This window comes from Monodelphis domestica, chromosome 7, assembly GCF_027887165.1.
Source record: "Monodelphis domestica isolate mMonDom1 chromosome 7, mMonDom1.pri, whole genome shotgun sequence".
Lineage (NCBI taxonomy): Eukaryota > Metazoa > Chordata > Mammalia > Didelphimorphia > Didelphidae > Monodelphis > Monodelphis domestica.
The window spans coordinates 161824104-161834674 of NC_077233.1; the positions used below are offsets into that span (position 1 = coordinate 161824104).

A 10571-nucleotide genomic window follows, 5' to 3' on the forward strand; every position below is an offset into this window, starting at 1 on the left:
GTCACCACAAAATAGATGTCCACCTATTCTGCCTATGTGTAAGGTGGACTTTAAAAAAATTTCACAAGTCTTTAGCCTTATCCCCTCCATAGGATTCTTTCTGAGAATATATTCTCTTAATTTCTCAGATGACTTTATTTTTTTCTTTTTGAATAAACTTAATGGGTTCTAGCAATGTCTACTTTACAAACGAAAGTATTTCTTTTGGATTGGCCATTCATCAAAGCGTCTGTTCCTCCTGAGTTTGGGAAACTCACATTCCTTTAAACAAATTAAATGTAACTCAAAATTAACTTCTTCCTGTGTCTTTCATTGTTCATTGATGAAGAAAAAGTTGGAGCTATTAATTTGAGAAGATAATCACTGCAGATCTTCAAGTCAAGAATCTAGGAACTTCTGTTAGTACTAGTAATTCCTTTAACTGATTACATCATTTCAGATTACACACACACTAGTATTTACTTATCTTTTGTGTTTTTGAAAACTTATCCCTTGCTTTGACCTAAATTCTAACAGTATCTTCTTTTTTTCTTGAGTCCATAAGATGGAAGGGAGCCATTGATATATAATTTTGTTTCATGGAAAATTCATAGAGCTAGTCACTTTCCCTTCATTCTCAAACATCTGACAATACTACTTGTAGAGTGAATTTTAGGATTTTCCTCTTCTCCTGCCCCCAAGACTCTACTTACATCATCACAGAAATGAACTCTCTGTATTCCACCAGTAGGTGAATGACAACTTACCCTTGAGGTTTCATATTGGCTCCTGCTATATTGCACTGGATTAGAGATTAGACCAGGTGACTCTTTCAATTCTGAGGTTCTCAGACTCTTGAGTACTAGAGGTTGTAGGCAGGTAAAATTCATGGAATGGGAAAATGCTTTACTTCTCAGCCCTGCTGTTCCTGGAGAATGGAGTCAGCATGGTATCCAGTGGAGTTCATTATAATTGAGACACATAATGAACCACTGAAAAATCTGTCACTGATCAGCAAACACCATCTCCCCCCTTACTTCCAGGATGGATACTCTTATGACTAATTTGTCATCTCTTTTATAATAATAAGGTTTTTTTTAAGGTGCTTATCCCATCCACAGCTTTTTAAAGCAGTGAGTTCATTTAAATAATTACCCAGTCATTTAGTTAATGCATTCTTTTTTAAACTTGCCTAACTATAGCAAATGTAGTTTTGATGGAAAAAGAGCCCCTTTTATGTAATAGTGCTGTTTTTCCCCCTCTGCAAAATAAATGCAACACAATTATTTTACTGCAGAGAAATTAGCTCATTTGCAAATGCCACCTCGGAACACAAGAAGAATGGCATTTATTGAAGCACTAATAAAGGCACCATGTTAGAATAATTTTATGCTGACGGGCCCACAATCACTCAATATTTTAAGAGCTGTCATCACACCAGCATGAGCTGCATGCAGAAGTACAAATTTATGCTGTGACATCATGGCTCTAAGAGTATAATTGGAATAAAATTACACTGCTTCATTTCGGAGTTCACCAGCTCAGCCTGGCACTTTAGCTGCCCACTCTGAACAAGAACCTGCCTGATGGGGAATCACTGTGACAAGGATTCTGGTAACCCAGAATAGGGATTTGGGAAGAGCTCAGTGTGTCCTTATGGCCTTTTCCAAAGCAAGATTTCAGTGGGTACTCAATGGTCTGTATTGTTCATCTCCAGCAAGTTACACACTACCAGAAAATCACAAATCAGCCAAAGCGACTGTTAACTCTTTAGCCATGGCTAATTAAGCAGGCAGTCACTACACAATGGCTCAGGACTGGCCTTATAGCATCAATCTGGAGAGTTAATAAATTCTAGTCATGGTCCTTGATTCAAAGCTAAGATTTAACAAATGAACACATCTGCATAAGAATTGAGACTTTAAGACTCAACCTTTTGACTTTTCTTTATTCTTAACTGGAATAAAAAACCCCCTCAAAACCCAAACCAAAACTCTACTCCCCTAAAACTTACCATTGTCATAGAAAAAAGAGTTGGAGAAGGGCAATGAATTATATTTCATGTTTAGACAGAATATCTAGCTTGCAATCTCACATTTCTTTATTGGTTTACAAGACTTTTTAGCACTATGAGTCATGTCTTACATTGTAGAAGGAAATGTCTATGTTCCAACTCAAAGTCTGTGTTATCATAGAATGGCGCCATCTTGGAATTGTAGAGAACCTCAGGGGCCAGATGGTTTTGTCTATACCAGGACAAGTGTCAGCACTACAATATATGCAACAAAAGGTTTTCCAGTCTTTTGTACAGACCTCCAGTGATGGGGAACCCACTATCCCTCTAAAGTAGCCTATTCTTCTTTTCAACAACTTTGTTAGAAAGTTTGCCCTTATATTCAGACTAAATCTGCCTCCTTGCAACTTCTACACAATGTTCCTACTTCTGCCAAAAGGCAGCTCTGTGATTCAATAGATAAAGCCCTGGCCTTGGAATCAGGAAGACCTGAGTTCAAATCCTGCCTTAGATATGACTAGTTGTAAGACTCTGAAAAAGCTACTTAAAACTCTGAGAGATTGAGGTTTTTTTGTTTTGTTTTGTTTTTGTTTTTAGAATGGGGAATAATAATAGCACACATTTTGTTAAGAATAATATTTTATAAGTATTTATAAGATAGAGAAAGTTGGAGTTGGAGAAAAATAAAGGCACACTATCATAAAGCTGCTCCTAACTAATCTGAGTTTGCCACTCACCTCCTGTATCCATTTGCTAGCTAAAAGAGACTGTGCCAGGAAAAATCAAAGGTGTGAGAGGTGCCCCACAAGGCAAGTTTTCAGACCAAGGGACTTGCTGCTTCCTAGATTCCTAACTTATAACCCAGGTGACATCACTCCTTCTGAGTCTCCCTGATTGGACAGTTTACCTCAGGCTGGGCCAGAGGCTAGTCTTCTATATGCCAGGAGTCACATGGGACAAGAGGCAAGCATCTTCCTGGATGCCAGGGAGCATGAGAACTATGGCATCCTTCCATAGTATGCATGTGCACCCAATCAAAGGGTGGACTGAAGCCCCAAAAGATTTTCAAAACATGCCTTTCTAAAAGGAAAAAGGGGTACAATTTACATTAAATTTTTACAACTTCACAGGGTTGTTGTGAGAACCAAGTAAGACGTTATCTCAAGTCCTTTGAAAATGTGAAAAATATTTTAAAATTATTAGCTATTATTCTTTCATTCATTTATTTATTCATCCATTCACTCATTTATGCATTAATCTACCTATCCATCCATTCATCTAGCTATTTTTCTGCCTTCTGGGGTCGAGCAGAATAATTATCAAACAGACTTCCATGGGCCAGCTCTTCTTTAAGCATATGAAAACAGCCATGATGCCTTTCTAAGTCTTCTCTTCTCTAGGCTAAACATCTCCACTTCCTTCAACCATTCTTCACATGGCCTCCATATTCATACAATCAAGGCATCTTACTTCCTGCTGACACTTCCTCATTTTTCTCTCTTTCTGATCCTTTCTCCTTGCTCATAGCACCCTAAGGACCAGGCTTCCAAAGGCCATTTTTTCTCCCTGGAGAGTTAATTCAACTCATTTTGGAACTCACTCTTAAAGCTGATACCCTGGTTAGTAAGTGAGCAAATTCACCTTAAAACACTCTATCTGGTAGACACTAGACCATGTTTCACATCTTATCCATAGCCATCTACCTGATGTTTTCCTTATCTGCTCAATAGCTATGTGCATATCTTTCCCTTCCCTCTCTTCCCTAAACCCGCCTCCCCCTAACTCTCTACACAATTTGTACCTCTTGCTCTGGAAATAGTCAAAAGGTCAATATTAGAAGAGCTTCTGGAATGAATGAGGTATTTTACTATCCCTAATTCTGCATTAACAAATTCTGTAGTTCCCAGACCCAAACTCCTTTAACTAGCTATTACTTCCTTATGTTGTCTTTCCTTATTAAAATCTGACCAGACATTGTCTCATCTTTTTATTGGTATCACTGGTATTTTCCATTTCTGTCAACAGAGACTGTTTTACCTTTGAATTTGTGTCCCTAGTATCTAGCACAGTAGTTAGCAAATAGTTGATTCTTAATAAATGCTCATTCATTCATTCATTCATTCATTCTAAATAAGATTCTTCCTAGTTTGTCTATGATTTTATATACCACAATGTGCACCAACCTATTCAGGACACAGAGACAATGAGAAAGGCATCCTCAAAATACTCATTTCTGTGATATTCTTATACTGGCTCTGCTACTAACAAGTAGTGAGATCTTGGACAAACTCATATTTCTGTGTCTCTTTTCCCTCAACTGTAAAATTGATTGGGTTATATAATTTTAAAGATGCCTTTCACAGCTAACATTTTAGTTTGGCCTGATTTGGTTAGTCAGGTATATTCCATTCTCCATTGGTTATAAGAGGTATACAGAAGGTAGATAATTAGTTGTTTTTGTAAGACTTTTGAATTTCTTTATTTACTTACTGTTAGGATGCATTTTGGTCCTTGAGGACAATATTATGGCCCGTAAGGCCCACTGGTTTCCTTCTCTTCAATTTTCAAGAATTGAGAAGTTCTGAGTTTTGTCACAATTTCTCCAAACTCTGGGTTGGGAAAAATTCCTAACATCTAAACAGAGGCTTGTGTTCTTTTCCTAAACACATGTGTGTATATACATGTGTATAAAATTACAAACAAAATGCAATATTGTTGAATTTCTATAGCATGAAAGAAAGCAAATAGTTCATATTTACATTTGGGGGATATAGGTGGTATGTATATGGTCATAGTACAATTAGAGTATATGCTAAAACATGTTTATTTAAAATATCTGATAAGTTTTTCCTTGCTAGAATAACCCATCTTGCTAAGAAAAATCCTAGCTGCTCATTCATTCATTCAAAATAAGCGAGTCAAAGGATAGTTGTTTTCATGTTGAATCTAGAGTTAGACTGGATCTCAGATTCACCACTTAATTTCTCACTAACCTTGTGCAAGTCATTAAAACTTTTGGGTCTCAACTTCCTTATCTACAAAATTGATTTCTAAGATCTGTCATAAATCTTGATTTTAAAGAAGGATTCATGACAGTTTACTTTAAAATGAGAATTCTTGTACATTTAACTATTTGTTTGCAGTGGGTCATGTATGAGGAGATGATGGATATTTAAAGTACTCAGAAACATAGCAAGTTGAAGTTAAATCAGAAAGGAAGATACAAACTAGCTCCAGTTATACTGCAAATCAGTAGAGGAATAAGACTGAATAGATAAAAGCCTCATTCCCAGGCAGCTTGTCAATAACTCACCTCTTGAGTAATAGGAGGAACACTGGTCTGTGGGGATGACAGGGCCAATTTAAACATTCATCTACTTTTCACCAAATGGATGTATTAGGATAGTCCAAAGCAGTTCTTTCTTTTTCATTCTTTACCTAAATCAATTACCAAGTCCTGCCTTTAAAGAAATGGCATCTAGTGGAAAGAAAGTCCAAACAATGCATTTTGATTCTTCTTTGTAATGTACTCTGTTTCATCATGAGACGATTGTTTGTGAAAATACACATTTCAAAAGGAAAACGAGCTTGATTGGAAGGAGAAGAGGTCTTGTTTGTCAAGTTGATTAATTAACAAACCACAGATTCTCTCCCCTCTGTGTAATACCTGGTATATTTGCATGTCATTTTTATCTCCACCACTCTCTCAGATCTTGAAATATAATTTGAATCACTTAATAGCCTTACAAACAAAGGAACTGTAGCTAGATCATGTCCATAGGATTGCAGTATTTGTGTTACAAAGAATCTAATCCCATCCTCCCATTTTTGGATTGCTTGGCATTGTCCTGTGAATATGTACTGAAATCAACTGTTTGGAGACTTTCCAGTGGGCACAGAAGTGGGAAATTCTCCCAGACTTCAGAGGTTGGCAAACACAGCGAGGTAGGCTTTACAATAGCTGCAGTTTATATATTTTCACTGGCTCTCCCCACCTTTCATTTTAATCTAAACACATATGTTCATTATTTTTAAAGTACATATGCTTGGATATTTATTTGGAAATAAACAAAGCCAAATTAAATCAAGATTATCTTAAAAGCTTAGGAAAGAGAAAAACAAAGAAAAGGCTCTTGACTGATCTATGCTCAGTTTAAAAGAGTTAATTTGAAGTTTTGACACATTTGCTGGTTTTCAAAATGTATTTCCTGATATTTTTTCTTTTAGCTTTATGGATTTGTTCATTCTAAACAATGGGGGTAGAGTGAGAAAATGGCTTATAATTATTACTTACTTGAACTGGGACCTAGCCAATACTTTTTTTTTTTGCCTCAAACTCATTTAGTTAACAAATTCAGTAAGATCCCTTTAGCTTCTACTATAATCAGTGCCTCAGTGGAAGAAAAACTATCAAGTGCTGGAAGCACTGATGAGAAGTTTTGCTTTTTTACCCCTCAAGAAAGTTTTAATGTTCAAAGATATGATGACAGTCTTTAAATTTCAAATGGGTTACCTATAGTAAAGCTTTGATCTTGTTAACCAGGGATTCTTTTTAACAATTATTTTTATTTTATTCCAATAACAATTTTACCCATACATTTTCCAGTTACATGATTCATGTTGTCTCCCTCTCCTCTTACTTTTCTCCCTACCCCCAAGTTGATAAGCTATTCCACTAAGATATATGTGTATTCTCACTCAAAATATATTTCCATTATTATTCATTTTTATAAGAGAATAATATATAAAACCAAAACCCCACATTATATACCCAAATAAACAAGTGAGAAATAATGTTTTCATCTGCATTTCTATTCCAATAGTTCTTTCTCTAAATGCTTATCTGGTATTCTTAATGGGAGAGGAACTTAAAGATTTAGGCCTAAAAAGTTGAAGTTATTACAAATTTGGGAAGTGCATGAAGACTGGGACTCCTAAGTTTTATATTTTTCTCTGTCTCTAAAATGATATCATATATACAATGTTCTTTTAAATTGTTTACTTATTTGAATTATTTATTTTACTTCCCTAGGAGAAAAGAATGGTACGTTCATAAAACTTGAATAACAATCATATGACAGTATTTACATGTGATTTTATTGGTTAATTGTATAAAACAGTCCACAATATAGTAATAATTATCTATAATGTCACCTAATATCCAGAAACTAAGGACTGGTAATCAAATCTCCCACCATTTGTCTACATTGATATTAAAACATGATTGCCTTTTATTAAGGTCAGGAAGCTTTGCTAATGTTTCTCCAAAGCTACCATTCCTGGAATTGAAGGAAAGTTCATTCATTATTTTAGATAGAATCCATGTTGAAAGAGAAACTTCAGATTTCTTTCCTTCCCTCCAGAGACCCAAGACTTCTCTTGACTCCCTAGTCTCTAATCTATGCATAGCCTTCTCCAGATCTCACCAATACATTTCTAGAAGGTCTGTCTTCTTCCTTTATAGGTCCAAACAAGTATTTTTGATCCACAACAGCCTTATTCACTCATCCTCAATGAAGTTTGAATGGTCCAGTATGTGTATAGCTGACCTTCTCAGTTATACCAACATGGTGTCAATGGTTCTATTCCTACCTTCAATAGGTAAATGAGTTCAAAGACCTTTGAACCTACTAGTTTAGATCAGTCTGAACAGATGTTCACATCTGTTCCCCCAAAGGGCCCCATCCTTTTCACTAGATCTGTTCCCCTAAATGGCCTCAATCTGTTCCCCCAAATGGCCTCATCCTTTTCATTAGATCTGTGCCCCCAAATGGCCTCATCCTTTTCATTAGATCTGTTCCCCCAAATGGGCCCATTCTTTTCACTAGATCTGTTCCCCTAAATGGCCTCATCCTTTTCACTAGATCTGTTCCCCTAAATGGGCCCATTCTTTTCACTAGATCTGTTCCCCCAAATGGTCCCATCCTTTTCATTAGATCTGTTCCCCTAAATGGCCCCATCCTTTTCATTAGATCTGTTCCCCCAAATGGGCCCATTCTTTTCACTAGATCTGTTCCCCCAAATGGTCCCATCCTTTTCATTAGATCTGTGCCCCCAAATGGCCTCATCCTTTTCATTAGATCTGTTCCCCCAAATGGGCCCATTCTTTTCACTAGATCTGTTCCCCTAAATGGCCTCATCCTTTTCACTAGATCTGTTCCCCTAAATGGGCCCATTCTTTTCACTAGATCTGTTCCCCTAAATGGCCTCATCCTTTTCATTAGATCTGTTCCCCTAAATGGCCTCAATCTGTTCCCCCAAATGGCCTCATCCTTTTCATTAGATCTGTGCCCCCAAATGGCCTCATCCTTTTCATTAGATCTGTTCCCCCAAATGGCCTCATTCTTTTCACTAGATAAATCACATTATATCAATAATAATGATATGATGATGATAGTAACAGCAATATTAGTAAAAGAATAGTTACTGACATTTATGTATACAGAAAGTATTTGTAAAGCCTAACTCACTTGCACTCAACCTCTCATTCATTAACTCTTTTCTGGCTCATAATTATCTCTCTCTCTTTGTTTCTCTCCCCTCCCCCAAATCAAGCACTCCCTCAGCCAATGAGCTCTCTGTTTATGTCCTTCCTTCATCACATGCAGGCCAGTTTCCAAACTCCAAAATGACAAACACAAGCCCTAAGACAATTTCCTTATGCCCATAAATAGACGTGAGGAAAGACAAGTAGCTAGCTATATATTGCCCACAGCCTGGGGCATACACCTGTTTTTCCTTTCCTAGCATATCCACATTTGACACTAAGTAATTCAAGGAAACACGTACCATGTTTCTTGAGAAATATATTTGGGCTCAAACCACCTATAATATTACATCAAATTTTCACTTTCCTGGCATGTGTAGATGTGATACAGTTGTATGTTTTTAAAGAAACTTGCAGTATGAAAAATCCTTATTTGTACAAAAGAGAAAATATGCTCTCTCAAATAGTTCACAATGATATTCCTTTGGATAGGAAGCTTATCCGATTCATCTAAAATGTCCAATTAAAAGCAATTCCCTCTACACTTCAAATTTCAGGGTTGATTAGATATTAATTGGGTAAAGCATGCTCCATCAATAAGGTAAAGTATTTAATGTTACACTAGTAAAATTTTAACTTATTAATTTCAATTTTATTTTCAAACAGAATTAAGCCAAATTGCTTTATTTGTGAGAGCTTTCCAGAAGTTAAAGTATTCTTGTTTAAATTAGTACAAAGAGGGGGCAGCTCCATGGATTGAGAGCCAGGTCTAGAGATGGGAAGTCTTGGGTTCAAATCTGACCCCAGATACTTCCTAGCTGTGTGACCCTGGGCAAGTCACTTAACCCCCATTGCCTCGCCCTTACGACTCTTCTGTCTTGGAACCAATTCACAGTATTGACTCCAAGATGGGAGGTAAAGGTTTAAAAAAAATTAATACAAAGACAGATTCAGTGTATTGTGATTGGTATAGTTCATTCCATGTATATATTTTCTTCATCTATAAAATGGGGATAATATTACCTTTCCCACATATTTTCTGGTTGTAGTAAGGATTAAATAGCAATGTATATTTCAGGAATCCTTTAAAATTTATAAGATACTATTTCACAATAAATCCTGGAGTTAGATAAAATGAATATTAATATTGCTTCTATTTTACAGATGAGAAAACCGAAGCTAAGTGAGACAACGTATACAAAAGTACTTTGAAAGGTAGATATGTTAAGCAAAAGAAAGTATTGCCCACCTTCATCATCACTCACGAGGTAAGATTTTTAAAGGTCAGTAAAAGTAAATACTTACAAAAGTGTTGCTTCACAATATATATTTCACTTGGTTTAATTTTCAGAGCTGACAGTATAAATTGGAGGATTGTCCTTAATAATCACCTACATTTTCATTATAAGTTTCTCCCTACAGAGCTTTATACAAAGTTGTAAATATTCACTGTGGGTTGAGATCTGCCCATGCTAGACCTGCTTTGATTCTTGATATAATTTTTCCTTCAAAATCATAGGCATAAATCTTATTTTCACCTATTTAAAATTATGCAATAAACGTAGGTTAGGTTAGATGTTGTCATTTCCACTTATAATGGAGAAACTAAAGTCCATCATGAACTCTTGTTATAATCTAGAAAAGTAGAAAGGCTTGTAACATATAAAATCAATTTTAAAAAACCAATTGACAATATTTAAAATAGCTATATCTAGGAATAGGCATTTATTAAGTTACCCTTAAGGTTTTTCCATGCAATATTTGAATTGTGCAATATTAAGCCATCAAAAAAAAAGACAACTGACCTTGTATTTAGTGCATTGTACACTGAGGAGAGTTGACATACATAAACAGTTAAAAACAAAGTTGTCCAGTTTCAGGGAAATAATTGCTTTTTAGTCAATGTGTTTATTGGATAGAACTTCATTCTATGAGCAGTTGATTATGTTTTAATAAACATCCAGAACATTTCCGTTAACTTCCATTCCTTTAATATTTTAAGTGAAGAGTTAGCAATTTTCCACTGACATTATCTATAAATCAATCACTTAGTAGAGTCAGAATTACTGGTAGATTGTACAAATGAATTAG

At 35.8% G+C, this 10571-nt stretch overlaps 1 long non-coding RNA gene across 1 annotated transcript in view; it reads left to right on the forward strand.

Annotated features, from left to right (window-relative positions):
* Window positions 1–9864, forward strand: part of LOC103105911 (uncharacterized) — an 83423-nt gene extending 73559 nt beyond the window's left edge. The window contains exon 3 of the long non-coding RNA XR_470230.3: window positions 9645–9864. This is a non-coding gene — a long non-coding RNA (uncharacterized LOC103105911). The remainder of the gene's footprint in view (window positions 1–9644) is intronic.
* Window positions 9865–10571: the final 707 nt, after the last annotated feature.